This window comes from Tenrec ecaudatus, chromosome 8, assembly GCF_050624435.1.
Source record: "Tenrec ecaudatus isolate mTenEca1 chromosome 8, mTenEca1.hap1, whole genome shotgun sequence".
Lineage (NCBI taxonomy): Eukaryota > Metazoa > Chordata > Mammalia > Afrosoricida > Tenrecidae > Tenrec > Tenrec ecaudatus.
Genome location: NC_134537.1, coordinates 6,066,628 through 6,081,400, shown reverse-complemented (window position 1 = coordinate 6,081,400; position 14,773 = coordinate 6,066,628). Strand labels below are relative to the sequence as shown.

General features: G+C 44.0%; 1 protein-coding gene across 2 annotated transcripts in view; it reads right to left on the bottom strand.

Annotated features, from left to right (window-relative positions):
* Positions 1–14,773, bottom strand: part of MED12L (mediator complex subunit 12L) — a 375,484-nt gene that overhangs the window by 241,788 nt on the left and 118,923 nt on the right. The window lies entirely within an intron of this gene.

Genomic DNA, 14,773 nt, shown 5'->3' with positions numbered 1-14,773 from the left:
GTCCTTGACTTCCAAACACTGCAAGAATGGGCATGGCGGAGGAATGATGAGAACAGATCGACCGATCGCATGAGCATATAGGAAGATGATTTTGCTAAAGCTTTGGAGACTGGGACATGAGAAGGCCCCTCAGTACATTTCCCCCTAAGCGCTCGTGGGCCAACCAGGCAAACCTTTCAACCAGCGTTCGCCCTGCTGCACTTGGCACTACTGTCTCCAAGGGTCTCTACTAGCTCTTACCCTGGAATGTTGGGCACATTGTCTGAAACTTAGAGGGTTCCTCTCATTTTTTTTCAACAAATCCTGGTTGATAGTTTTGCCATACAGGCCTACAACACTGAAGATAAAATTTGGGGGATGAAGGAGGGGGAGATCTTAACCACAACTATCTCAAGTACAGCCATAAAACTGTACTGATTGTTCGATGGGTGTCTGGCTTTAAAACCTTCAGTATGAGAATGAAACTTCGAAAATCTCTGAAAAGCGCAGATGAGAAGCTGCAACGGGGACAGGGACACGAGAGCACTGGAAAGGGACAATCGTGACAAACGTTAACTGACGTCACCGGACAACTTGTATGGAGATCGTCCAAAGGCAGCCCAAGCTGCCATGTCAACTTTCACCAGAAACCAAGGCATATTATTTTTTTTTAAATCTACTAACAACTTGCTCTGCCCAAACGCATCATGCTCAGATTTCAAACGAACAATCTCAGAGTCACCCAAAAGCCTTTGAGCTAATGCAGATGAGAAAATGAATGACGAGCTTAAAAGAAAAACAGGAGGGGGGTTGGTGGAGGGGTGTTGGTCGGGGGTACTATTTAAAAGCAAGAGTCTGAAGAATGGAGAGCCACAAAGGGATCCCAAAGGAAAGCCCACCCTTTCTCAAGAAAACTAAAAACCCAAACACACTGCTGTGGAGTCTCTGCAACTCATAGCGACCCCGTAGGGCAGGTTAGAACTGCCTTGAGTTTCCGAGACTGCAACGCTTTATGGGCGAAGAAAGGCCTCATTTTGCTCCCTAGGTGCAGCTGGTGTGTTTGAACAGCCAACCTCGGGAATCGCAGCCTAACTCGTGACCACTTTGCCACCAGGGCTCCTTGACCTTCTCACTCGTCTTTACGTTCTTCAAGAAGTAAACTAGTCTGAGCTTTCACAGGGGCTCCGTGTGCCCACGGCTACTCCCCCTTTCCTCATCAGCCCCAGAGGGCTTCCATGCCACAGGCAAGAATGTTAAACATCGAAAACAATGGAATGTCTGGTGCTGTGGTCAACAAAATCAAAAGTATGATTTTGGGCGAAAAGATGAACTTCTCTCTCCATTCATCCATCCTGGGAAAATTTTTAATTTTATACACATGCCATGACAATTACTAACACGTTATTTTTGAAATAGAAAGTATGGTTATGGCCAAGGGGGAGGAAAAAATAACTTCACCTCAAGGCTTCCCACTGACTTGGGTTACTAAATTACTGGGTTAGTGATGACAGGTAGTTTCCAGGAACATGAGAGACAGAAAAAAAAAACAAAAAACCCAATCTGAAAAATATTTGCCCACAGTCACTTAGGTCAGAAAGAAAGGCTTGGGGTAAGCCAACAGGGCCACCCGTACCTGAGAGGAAAGCCAGCCAGAGACAGCAAAGGGAGACATACCCCCACCCCCACTATTAAGATCTTCCACAAGCTTCCTCAAATTCATTCTCAACAGGAAGAACGTGACCCGATTTCACTATGAAAACATGCTTCTGACTGTTCCACCATGAAGGTGAACTTGGAAGACGGGGACACTTGAGCCATCCAGACACACACACTGGCCTTCCGAGACCCCAGAGACCAGTTGCTGGGACATCTCAGCTTTGTCTGTAACTCCAAAGTGCCTACAGAAAGGAAGGAAGAAAAAAGGCCTTACCACTAATCATTTATTCCAGGTGTCCTTCATTCCCTGTTAAAAAAAACAAAACAAAAACATTCGCCTCTCTCGGTTTACAGCCCAGCCCCTCTCCCTCTCTGTCCATCTCAGGTCCAGCCTGGCTGTCCCGTCATTCCACTGCCTATGAGCGTGGCCTTCCGGAGTCCTTTCTAACAACAGTGCACACACACATGCGCGCGCACGCGCGCACACACACACACACACACCTTGGAAAGTTTTGGAAAGGTGGGCCATCTTCCACCAGTCTTATTGTGACAGTCAGCCTTGGGCTGTTAACCGAAATTAAAAATACACACTTAAGAGGATGAGCTAAGCTTACTACCTTCTAATCTGGGACTGATGACAGATCAACATTTCAAACCCGCCAGCCACTCCACCGGACGAAGATGAGGCTCAGATATGCTCTGCAGGGTCACCGTGAGTCAGAATCAACATGATGACGGTGTGATGGAGGGAGAGGGCGACTTCCAAGCTGATAAATGCAGAAAAAAGTCTTCTTTTGTAAAATCAGCGTCACACACACACACACACACACACACACACAGTTGAACCCAAGAACTAAAACAGAAGGGCCCCATCATGGGGAGCATTTGTGAACTTTCTCAAAAATCCCCACAGGTTTCCCCCAGTTTCCCTTCAGCAACACATTTCTCTCCTTTAGTCTTTTGAGATGTTTTTTTTAAGCTAACATCAAAAGGGATTCATTTTTGTTTTTGAGGAGGTTGTTCTTAGGATTTGGACAATTGGCCAATTATTATTGGGCTAATGATCATTAGAAACCGACGCACCTACCAAGCCAATGAAGAATCAGAAGCAATCAGGCCCTGATGACTACACAGTGGTCTTGAACTTAGGACTCCGCAGTGGACCACAGCAGACAGAACCTCTAGAAACATGTTCGTATTCCATTTCATCACGGACAGTTTTACGGAAAGAAAGATAATCTTACAAAGTCAACTGGTGCTGGAAACCAGAGCATTAAGAGGCTGAGATTTTTTTGTTCAGTGAGGGGCAACAAACTAATCTAAGGATAGAGTTCTTCTACAATCTCTTTATTGTTAAATACCTGTCTCGGTGCATCACATGACGTGGGTCAAACGGACACACATGGATTACTGTGCTACTCGCGTAACAAGGATCCCTGGTAGTGCAATGGTTAAGCACTCGGTTGCTACAAGAAAGGTCAGCAGTTCAAAGACACGCAGTGTCCCTGTGACCTGGTTTCTATAAAGATGACAGCCTAGAAAATCCATGGGGGCGGTTCTGCCCCGTCATGTGTGGTCACGATGAGTCATGATGGACGTAATGGGGACCAAACAATAGCTACCATCCTCACTACGATCACCAGCTCTCAAGACTAGGAAACACAGGTTATGAAGCTATGTGCATACTTTAATAACACTTCTAAATGGGGACACATAGGTTTGTAAGACTGAAAACACACTCATATGTACCAAAAATATCACCATCTCTGTGCAGGATGAATATCTACTTCCATTTCCAGATTTTCTACAATGAACAAAAAAATAATAAAGATGAAATATATAAAGTTTACCAGGGCTAAATTAAATCGTATCTTTGTTAGTAGATATCTTAGCAGGGGTGTAAAGCACAGTGGTTCTTTTGAAATGAGAATATTAAAAGGTCTAGGCACGCCAGTTGCAGTAGCACACCAAAGATATATATACCCCATCGTCATAACCTACATGTCGGTATAGGCATAATCTCTCTCAAGGCCCACACACTGATTTTCTGGAAGTCATTGAAAAGAAAAACATCTTCGGCATGAGAGAAAACGGGCTAAATACAACAATGGACAAATGAAAATCTTTCTCCTGAAAAATACCGGCAAGTCTAGGATGCTTAAAGAAAAACATGCAAAAGCTTTAAAAGTACACTTCCGTAGGAGATTTCTTACTGTTAAACTCCTTGCAAACCACAGTTTCATCTACGTCAGTACGGGGGGGGGGGAGGGGAGGGCGGGGGCACGTTTAAACCACAGTCCTGAGACAAAAGTTTCCACGGCTGGGGCTAGTCCGCAACTCACACTTCTCACAAGACCTGGAGCTACATCTGTGGAGGCTCAGAGAACATACGTCCAGGTATGCTTTTTACAATACATTCAAATACCTTTCTGCGGCATTTCTATGATTTTCATGGTGGGACTGCCAACACGTAAGAGGCTGCTAGCACCACATCCTCCATCCCCACGGCGATCCCTGCTGGGCTTCCCTTCTAGTTGCTTAGCAAACCTCGCGGGCAGCTTAAGTCTCGCAGGGCTGAATGCAGACCTATAGGCTATTTGGCCATGGAATGGAGAAAGGCTGTGTTGTCATTACCGGGACGGGCAAACCACTCTGAAAGTGGTTTTTCTCTACAAACACGACAATGGGCACTTCAGAGACAGTCCACTGTGCCTGACTCTCGTGAGGACAGAAGGCTGGTGACTTTGATTTATGTGCTACGTATTTATGTAACCACAGGGACATTGAAGGGCTGTCTTGCTTCTGCCAAGCTACCTCTGGCTACTTCAGATTACTACTGGTTAATGATTAGTTGGCAAAATAGGGATCAAGCACTTAGTTCTCAAATGTGTGATGCTGGCCGTTGTTCCAGAACACTTTAAGCAAATCTGTTTGTTTGTTTGTTAACCACAATCTAAACTGAGGTTCACGAAGCAACTGTGAAGTCATGCATTGTGGAATAAATGCTATCGTGCTGTGATTATTTTTAATAGACCATTCAGGTTTAGTACATGTGATCAATTTTAGTTACAGGGAATATGAACTGACCAGAAATAATCTTTGCAGCCTTCTGAATGCCATATATTCATTGATCAAATAAAATTTGACAAGCTAATTTTGTGTAAGGAAACACAATATAGTGCTATTATTATGTAACATGCTAAAATCTCAGCTCCTTATAATGGAATAAGGATCAGAGATAGGAAACAAGATCAATGTGCAACAAACAGTTCTTGATAAAAAAATAAGTATATTTCAAAACTCTGAGATACAAATAAAGTCATTATCAGAAAAAAAAATATCATGAAGATGTCAGTGAAGCCCTGAACAGACTTCAGACGGGAGGCGTTTCCTTCAGCCTGTAGGTCGGATAGGATTCGGTGCGGGGAGCAAGCCTGGAACTATGCAGCAACAAGCTGGGAAACCTTGAGAGCACACGGGTCCACTGCTTAGTCTCCCCAATGAATTTTAGATTCGGCGAGATGCTTTCAATAGCAGCCTTAATGTCCTCTGGTCCTAAAATCATACCACAAACAAAATACAAACAAAGGGATGGCTGTGTAAAGAAACTGACCACACCGCAGTCAGGAGACCCCGACAATCTAGTGAGTGTCAACGTGAAAGTCAGAGGCCATGGGAACACTATAGTATTAGATGCTGAGCTCCTTGTGCAGAAATTGCTCAATGAGAACCTGATCTGCCATGCAAGGCTTCACCCAAGACACGGCCTTACTCTCTTTAAAATGATGGAACTATTGAAATGGATGATATGAGATTTATATATGAAGAATACAAGCAATGTCCCTGAACTGTATCTGTAAAAACAGTTGAAATAGGGCAAGATATGACAAAACAACGATGTATAAATTACCAAGGGCATGTGAGGGAGGGGGGAATGGGGAGGGAGGAGGGGATAAAAAAGAGGACCTGATGCAAGGGGCTTAAGTGGAGAGCAAATGCCTTGAGAATGATTGGGGCAGGGAATGTATGGATGTGCTTTATACAATTGATGTATGTATATGTATGGATTGTGGTAAGAGTTGTATGAGTCCCTAATAAAATGTAAAAGAAGAAAAAAAAAAAACAGTTGAAGCTCTATATGTCTACCCGAATAGATTAATTAAAAAAGGACACATTATTCATAAAGACATTGGAGATGGTGAAAGCCACTGAGCTGCAGAAAGTAAACTAAGTTTACTTATGTGACAGTTTAGATTGTAAATATGTATTTTATATTAAAATATTAAGGTATGTAACACCTAAGCTCCTTTTATCAGTATGTAGATAAAATTCAAGAAGGATTTATAAAAGTCGTCTCTTAAATAGCAACATCGCTTAGATCAGCCATTCTCAACCTGTGGGTCACGACCCCTTTGGGGATCGAACGACCCTTTTACAGGACCGCCCGATTCATCACAGTAGCAAAATGACAGTTATGAAGTAGCAACGAAAATAATTTTTTGATTGGGAGGGTCACCCCAACCTGAGGAGCTGTGTGAAAGGGCCGCAGCCTGAGGAAGCTTGATAACCACGGGCTTAGATGATAGTTGCCGTCACCAAGCAGCATGCAGTAAAGCTCGGCCTCTACTGTTATTAGCTTCATCATCTTCATCATCGTCAGGATTGAGACAGTGTTTTGGAGGGGTTCTGAATGTGTTTTCTGAGTTCAGATTGTACGGCTCTACTCCTAGCTCTATAATGTGCCAACTCAATAAACCTGGGAAATCCGTAAACTTGTTCTGCCTCGGTTTTCTCATTTATACAGCAGACATGACGTGAATGCCTACGACAGTCAGGTTAAACGAGCTCGCGTAAAGGACATGACACAGCAGCAAGGGGGAGTTAAGCACTCCAACGTTCATTTTAGTACATGCCATCCACGGACCTGCAGTCCTCACTCAGGTTGCAGACGGGAGGGATCCTTTAAACATCCCTCTCGTTTGGAAACATTTACATACATCTGCCTTATTAAGACGTGTGTCTAAGTTGTTTCACCCCACGAGGTAACAAGTAGATAACCCAACAGCTTGAAGAACTAAGACTGGGAAAGGCTGTCAAGTTCCAAATTTAAAACACAGCTGAAAGAAAGCTTCCCAAGAGCGGGCCTACTTGACTTTGCGAGTCCATCGCCACTGTCTTGTCAGTGCTGCTAGCCCTTCACCCTGGTAGTCAGGCTGCTGACTGCCAAGTCGGTGGTCGGCTCCATGGGAGAGAGAAAGGCGGAGGCTGGCTGCCCCTGGAGAGGTGCACAGTCTTGGAATCACTGGACAGGCTCACAATTAGTCAAAAACAATTTGATGGCAGTGGGTTTAGTTTCAACAGTTTTTGTTGTTGCTTCTTTAAGCTATAAACTCATTTTCCCCCTGCTAAGATACAAAAGTGGCTCTCTGGTCCTTAAGACAAGAAAGCAAACCGATTCCCCAAAAGATGTTCCTATGCAGAAGATGGGTGCATACCAAGAAACAGCACCAAGAACCAGAATCGGAGAGTGTAAATTTCACTCACCTGCGGCTCTCCAGTCGTATGCGCTCCTTTCCCTACGCTCTGAAGTCAAACCAAAAATGAAAATAAAGCAATCACTGTCCCTGTGAAAGCACGCTGGTTTGTAAAATCTATTTATGGTTCTCAGGTCATTTTTAAATGGTCATAAATTATTTTTTAAAATTTTCAGATGGTGGGGGCAGGGTGGGCTCTGCCATCCTGAAAAGATTGCTCGCTATGAACAAGGGGGCCTGGAGAGTTGAACTCGCGTGTGGGCACGGGAAGGTTCTCGTGTCATTAGCAAGGTGGACTTCAATGGGTTTTTTTTTTGGGGGGGGGGGCCAAGTATTTTATTTTGGATTGTTTGGATGCATACTGAACCACCATGAAAATAAGCAATCAAAATCAAATGGTAAATTGCGCTGAGTAAATCTGCTGTTCAAAGTCTTGAAGAGAAACGAAGTTACTTGAAGGACTAAGATGCCTTATCTAAGCCATCGTATTTATTTCCTAACTTTTATTGGGGGCTCTTACATCTCTTATCACAGTCCATACGTTCACCCAGTGTGTCAAGCACATTTGCCGCCATCATCATTTTCAAAGCATTCTCTTCCCACTTGAGCCTGATATCAGTTCCCCATTTCTTCTCTCTCCCTTCCTCTCCCTCATGAACCCTTGCTAAGTTATAGATTGTTATTTTTATATCTTCTGTTATCCTCCATCACCCCTCACCCACTTTTCCATTATTCACCCCCCTGAGAGGGGGTTATAGGTTGATCCTTGAGATCAATTCCTCCTTCCTCCCCCCACCTCCCCTAGTCCCCTTGGTATCATTTCTCTCATTGTTGGCCCTGGGTGGTTTATCTCTCCTGGATTCCCTGTGTGGTGGGCTCTCATCCGTAGCAGTGTGCATGTTCTGGTCTAATCCTATTTGTAAGGTGGAATTGAAGTCATGATAGTGGGGGGGGGAAGGAAGCACCACAGGACTACAGGAAAGCTATGTGTCTCGTTGGCACTAAACTGCACCCTGACTGGCTCATCTCTTCCCTGTGATCCCTCTTTGAGGGGATGTCCAATTGTCTACAGATGGGCATTGGGTCTCCACTCCATGCCCCGCCGCCCCATCCACACTGGGTATGATTTGTTCTGGGTCTTAGATGCCTGACACCTGATCCCATCGACACCTCATGATCACAAAGGCTGGGGTGCTTTTTCCATGTGGGCTTTGTTGCTTCTCAGCTAGATGGCCGCTTGTTTATCTTCAAGCCTTTAAGACCCCAGATGCTATATTTTTTGATGACTGGGCATCATCAGCTTTCTTCACCACATTTTGTCTTCATTGAGCGTGTCGGGAAGGTGAGCATCATAGAATGCCAGATTGTTGGAACAAAGTGATCTTGCATTGAGGGAGTACTTGAATTGAGGCCCAATGCCCATCTGCAACCGTAATTCTTAACATATAGCTATGAGTATATAGTTCTATCCCCTCTCATATATATATATATATATATATATATTTACATATATATATATATATATTTACATATGTACATGCTTGTATTTAGACCTCTATAAACGTCCTTTGCCTCCTGGTTCTTTCCTCTACTTCCTTTTGCTTTCCTCTTGTCCCACTACCATGTTTGGCTTTCATTCGGGTTGAGTAATCCCTCAATGCTACATTGCCCTTGTGCAAGCCCCACTAGGCATCCTACGCCCTTATTTCCATTGATTTTCTTTCACTTGTTGTTCCCTTGTCCCTGGGTTGGCTCCCCTTCCCCACTTCCTTTCCCCAACCTCCCTTTCTCACATATTCCCCCACTCGCCCCAACCATTGTTCCCATTCGTTTCATCTCTGAATTATTTATCCCACCTACCTTATCTAGATAGACATGCAGATACCTTAGCAAGTGCAAAACCCAGGCAAAGCCAAATAAAACAACAAAGGAAGTAAAAATGGGTCTTTTAACTGTCCCCAAACCCACAATGAAAAAGGGGGTGGAGTGGAGGGAAACCACTTAGAATGCTAAATTTAGGTGTTTTAATATTGAGAAGCCTGGGAATTTTGCAACAGATGAAAACAGTGCACAATGGTTCCAGGAGACTTTAAATTACACTGTTAATCAAACTACTCCAAAGCACAAACGTGAAAACATTGGCACTGCCCAGCAAAAGTACTCTGCAGCCCCCCACAGTCGCCGGCTCAGTCGAGAGCAGTGGTTCTCACCTCCCTAAGGCCGTGACCCTTTCATACAGTTCCTCATGTTGTGGTGACCCAGACCCCCCAAGCCTTAAATTATTTTTGTTGCTACTTCATAACTGTCATTTTGCTACTATTAAGATTCCCCAAAGGGCTCATGACCCATAATAGGTTGAGAACCGCTGGTCTAGAAGCTGCACTGAAAACATAAAGAGAAACCAGTGGAAACCAATAGAGAGACCTGAGGGGCCAGCCCATTACCAACTAAGTGGACAGCAACACCCTGCCCCACCCCCCACCCCCCAGAAGATTTCACTTTAGAGGACAGCACTGAAGCTACAGCTCAGGGACAGGGACTTGTCTGATCAGAGCACACTGGAGCCGAGGGAGGAATGGAAAAAATAAAAAGAGTGAGGCACATCCTGGCTCACCAAGCCCTGAGGACAGTGTTTCTGCTCAGAGCAGCAATGCACAGAGATGACCACAGGGCCGGCCCCACGACAGGACACAGCATTCCTCATTGACCCATAGAACCATTGGGGACATCACTAGAGACACACGGCGGGAACTGTGCCTGTCCTGAGCCCACTACGCTGAAGCCAGCCACTGGGGGCATGCAGCAGAGCAATGACGTCCCAGGAACAGATGTGGGGCCAGGGCATGGCACCCCTTCAGACTCAAATGAAAAGCACTCGTGAGTCTCCACTAAGGCTGTCATCTTACTCTTGCCACATGCTGGTGTCTGAGGACCCTCCCTGCTTCAGATTTACCATCAGTATGAATCAAGAAAAGTTAGCCAAACTTCAGGCTCAGGTCCAAGCCAATCACAGAAATGTTGCCTGGAGTATGAAGTCAGCTTGGTGCTGACAACTTCATAAGTCTTAGGAAATTAGCTGAACAGTTCCCAAGGCAAGTGCTGGATAGTAAAAGCCAGAAGACATTGAGGAGGAAGATGATTGTGTTCCAGATCTCGTAGAACATTTTGATGAAGCATCAAAGAATGAAGCTAACTAAAATCTTTTCTGGTTTTTGGAAGCTGGCATGGCCTAGATTTAACAGATCAGCTATGTGGTTCCAAAGTTTTACAGACACAGAGAACATCACCTGTTAGTAGTTCAGTAATATAAATATTTTGTATATTAATAATGCTGTTTGTTCAGCATTTTTGGTCATTTGATTTGCATTTTGCACTTACTTGCAGGATCTAATATTTTGGTCAAAATGCGAAGTATCGATGCAGTTTGAGGGTGTTTTGGCTTCTGATGATTTTTTGTTTGTTTGTTTTTTGGTTGGGGAGTTTTTAGTGTGTGTGTATGTTTTTAGTGTGGGTATGTATGTGTACAGTGGGGAGTAAATTAGAAACAGTTCTATTTATCCTTCCCCTTGCCCTAGTAGAAATACAACAAATCTTTGCAAAAAAAAGAAAAGCACTCATGAAGGACAACAAATAGACCCTGAACTATTTATAGGTTGTTGTAGTAGTAGCTATTGTTTTATTTTCTATTGTTGCTTCTGTTGTACTCAGTCTTGTGATGGTGCATGTTGTTGTCACTGCATGTCTACCTGGAAGGGATAGGAGTGATAAACAAGCCGGAAGAGAGAACAAAGGGATGACAGTTCGGGGGGACATAGGAGAGGGGAAGGTGGGGAAAATGAAGTGGGTGTTAACAAACCCAGGGACAAAGGAACAACAAGTGATCCAAAATCAGTGGCAAGGAGGATGTAGGATGTCTGGTAGGGCTGGATCAAGGACAATGTAACTGAGAGAAATTCCTGAAACCCAAATGAAGGCTGAACATGATAGTGGAACAAGAGGAAAGTACAAAGAAATAGAGGAAAGAATTAGGAGGCAAAGGGCAGTTATAGAGATCTAAATGCAGGCACATACAGATGTAAATATATTTATATATGATAAGGGGGAACTAGATCTATGTACAAATATTTATAGGTTTAGTATTAAGGAAACAGATGGGACAATGGGCCCCTACTCAAGTATTCCCTCAACACAAGAATGCTTTGTTCTAACAATTTGGCAGTCTTAGATGCTCACCTTCCCTGCACAACTGCTGAAGGCAATGGGTGCACAAGTAAATGTGGTGAAGAAACCTGATGGTGCCCAGCTATCTGAGGTCTTAAAGGCCTAAAAATAAACAAGTGGCCATCTAGCTGAGAAACAACAAAGCCCACACGGAAGAAGCACACCAGTCTACCACGACACGATCGCTGAAGACAAAGTGGGTGCATAAGTAAATGGGGTAAAGAAAGCTGATGGTGGCCGGTTATCAAAAGATACAGAGTCTGGGGTCGTATAGGCTGGAAGATAAACAAATGGCCATTAACTGAGAAACAACAAAGCCCACCTGGCAGAAGCACACCAGCCTGTGAGATCACAAGGCGTCAAAGGGACCAGGTATCAGACATCAAAGGCTAAAAAAAATATATCATAGCATTGTGAATGAGGAGGAGTGCAGAGTGGGGACCCAGGGCCCATCTGTGGGAAATTGGACATCCCCTTGCAGAAGGGCCGTGGGGAGGAGATGAACCAATCAGGGTGCAGTGTAGCAATGATGAAACACACAATTTTCCTCTAGTTCTTGAATGTCCTCTACCCGCCACTATCGTGATCCCAATTCTACATTACAAATCCGGCTGGACTGTACGATGTATACTGGTACAGATAGGAACTGGAAACACAAGGAATCCAGGGCGGATGATCCCTTCAGGACAGTGCTGAGAATGGTGATACTGGGAAGGTAGAGGGAAGGTGGGGTAGAAAGGGGGAGCCGGTTACAAGGATCTACATATAACCTCCCTGGGGGACGGACAACAGAAAAGTGGGTGAAGGGAGATGTCGGACAGTGTAAGATATGACAAAATAATAATTTATAAATTATCAAGAGTTAATGAGGGAGTGGGAAGCGGAGAGGGTGGGGGGAAATGAGGAGCTGATACCAAGGGCACAAGTAGAAAGCAAATGTTTTGAGAATGATGAGGGAAACAAATGCACAAATGTGCTTGACACAATGGATGAATGGATGGATGGATTGTGATAAGAGTTGTATGAGCCCCCAATAAAATGATTTTTTTAAAAAGAGAGAAACCTGTGGAAACCATGTAATCTGAAATACCACACTCACGTGGACTCAGCGGAAGCACAGCAAGCAGTGAGTCTTCATCTACTTGAATAGCTATACCCATCACGCTCAGGTGTGCATCTATTTTGAACCAACTCTTCAAAAGTCAGTGCAGGATTTTGCATTTATGCCACAGTTCAATGTGGACAAGACACGTTTCGGATGGTGTCACTGGAGGAGGTGCTGAAATGAGAGTTCATAGGGCGCAAGGCAGGACTGATGCTAACCCTTCTCTGAAATATTGTTTCAATTTTAATCCAGTTTCCTGTTCACCTGCCTGCTCCCTGCTCAGCCTAGCTCCTCCCAGCATAAGGGAAAAGTAAAGAACACTGTGATTCCATGGGAAAGGTAGTCCAAAGCCTCACAGAAAGCATTCGAAGAGGCTCAGCCACAATCAACCATTTTAGCCTAGGTTTGCTTCACTTCTCGGCAAATCTTATTTCTGAGACCAGACTCCTTTAAATATATAGATGTATATAAATGTGCTGTCATAAGCTCTCTTGCCCCCACTGAACTCTCATCCCAATCCAAGAACAATTAGTTCAGATCACATGGCCCTGCTCCATACTCACCTTCATGAAAGCATTCCTGAAGATAAGGGGGCTACAGCAGCGGTTCTCAACCTGTGGGTCACGACCCCTTCAGGGGGGCAAACGACCCTTTCACAGGGGTTGCCTATGACCATCGGAAAACACATATTTCTGATGGTCTTAGGAACTGAGACACCACTCCTCTATCCGTCTCCAAGCGGGTCCGCCCACATGCAGATATGCCCATAGACGAGTACCCGGCATGAACACTGTGACCTATGCTACACCATGCGTCAAGACAACATTTCATTTACTTGTCATTAGAAATCAATATTTCACACTATAGAATTACATAGTTTTGTGATGAATCACTATACTTTAATGATGTTCAATTTGTAACAATGAAAATCCATCCTGCAGATCAGATATTTTACATGATGATTCATAAAGTAGCAAAATGACAGTCATGAAGTAGCAACGAAAATAATTTTATGGTTGGGGGATCACCATAACATGAGGAATCATATGAAAGGTTTGCGGCATTAGAAAGGTTGAGAACCACTGTGCTACAGCAAAGTGTGGTGAAGAAAGTAGATGGTGCCCGGCTATCGACCAGAATGGTGCCTGGGATCTAACAACTTGTATTCAAACAAGCAGCCACCTAAGCAAAGAGTCAACAAAGTTCACACAGAAGAAGCGCACCAGCTTGTGTGATCCAAAGATGACAACGACAAAATTCAAATACGACAACAGGAAAAGTATAGAGCCTAAATTGTGAACACCCAATTTGTATAAGGCTACGGAGGACCACGAGGGCCATAAACCTATCTGCAGAGTATCTGATAGGAATGAGCTGCTGGCAAATCCCCACTAGTCATAGGCAAGGGTCTCAAACAGCTTTCCTATCAGATAGGGATCATTGGAATTGTGATTATACTGGATCAAGCTTTCTATTAGGTCAGTTGGCCTCCCTTTTGACCCAACCTGAAATTCTTCTAGGAGTAAGGTTTCCTTGCTAGTCCCATGACAAAAATTTCTTCCTTGGCCTTTTAAATATTCATGGTGGTCTTTTCTTTCTTACGTACCATTTGTATTTTTATCTTTGTCCTATTATCCTTAACGCTTTATTTTGTTTCTGTTTTTTAGTAGTTCTGCCTGGTTTTCCAGTTTATGAAGCACAGAAGGAGCAGAGGCAGAGTTAAGAACTGATGCAAGGGTTTATAGGGGAGGTAGAAGTGAGGGAGGGGAGACAGGTAGGAAGGGCGGTGGGGGGGCAAACAATGTATGTTGGGAAGGGACACTAGATCCGATGGTGATTATACAGCTCATTTTAAAAGTGATTTAACCATGGGGAAAATAATTAAGTGTTCTTAAATCGATTGTGGTAATGATTGTGGAACTCTTCTTGAGAAGATTGAACTATTGAATTGTGCAATATGTGGATTAAGTTCCAATACATCTGTTAAAAGAAATAACGAAAGGAGGAAGGTCATGAAATATTGGGGGGGGGGTTGTCTCTCCTAGAAGTAAACCCACATAGGCTTTCTAGGAAGTCATAAAATCAGACTGTGCGAATCCAAATGCCCTCATAGGCTAGGACAGTCTAGTGAGTTTATCCAAACACTTGAACACAAGAGTGGGAAGGATCCAGGAATGCTGACCATGGTCCTGTGGGTGTGAACATGTTAACAGGGGTTTCGGATGTGACAACCAACTTCCTCCCTCTCTCTTCCCTTTGCCTTCAACAGGTCCTCTGG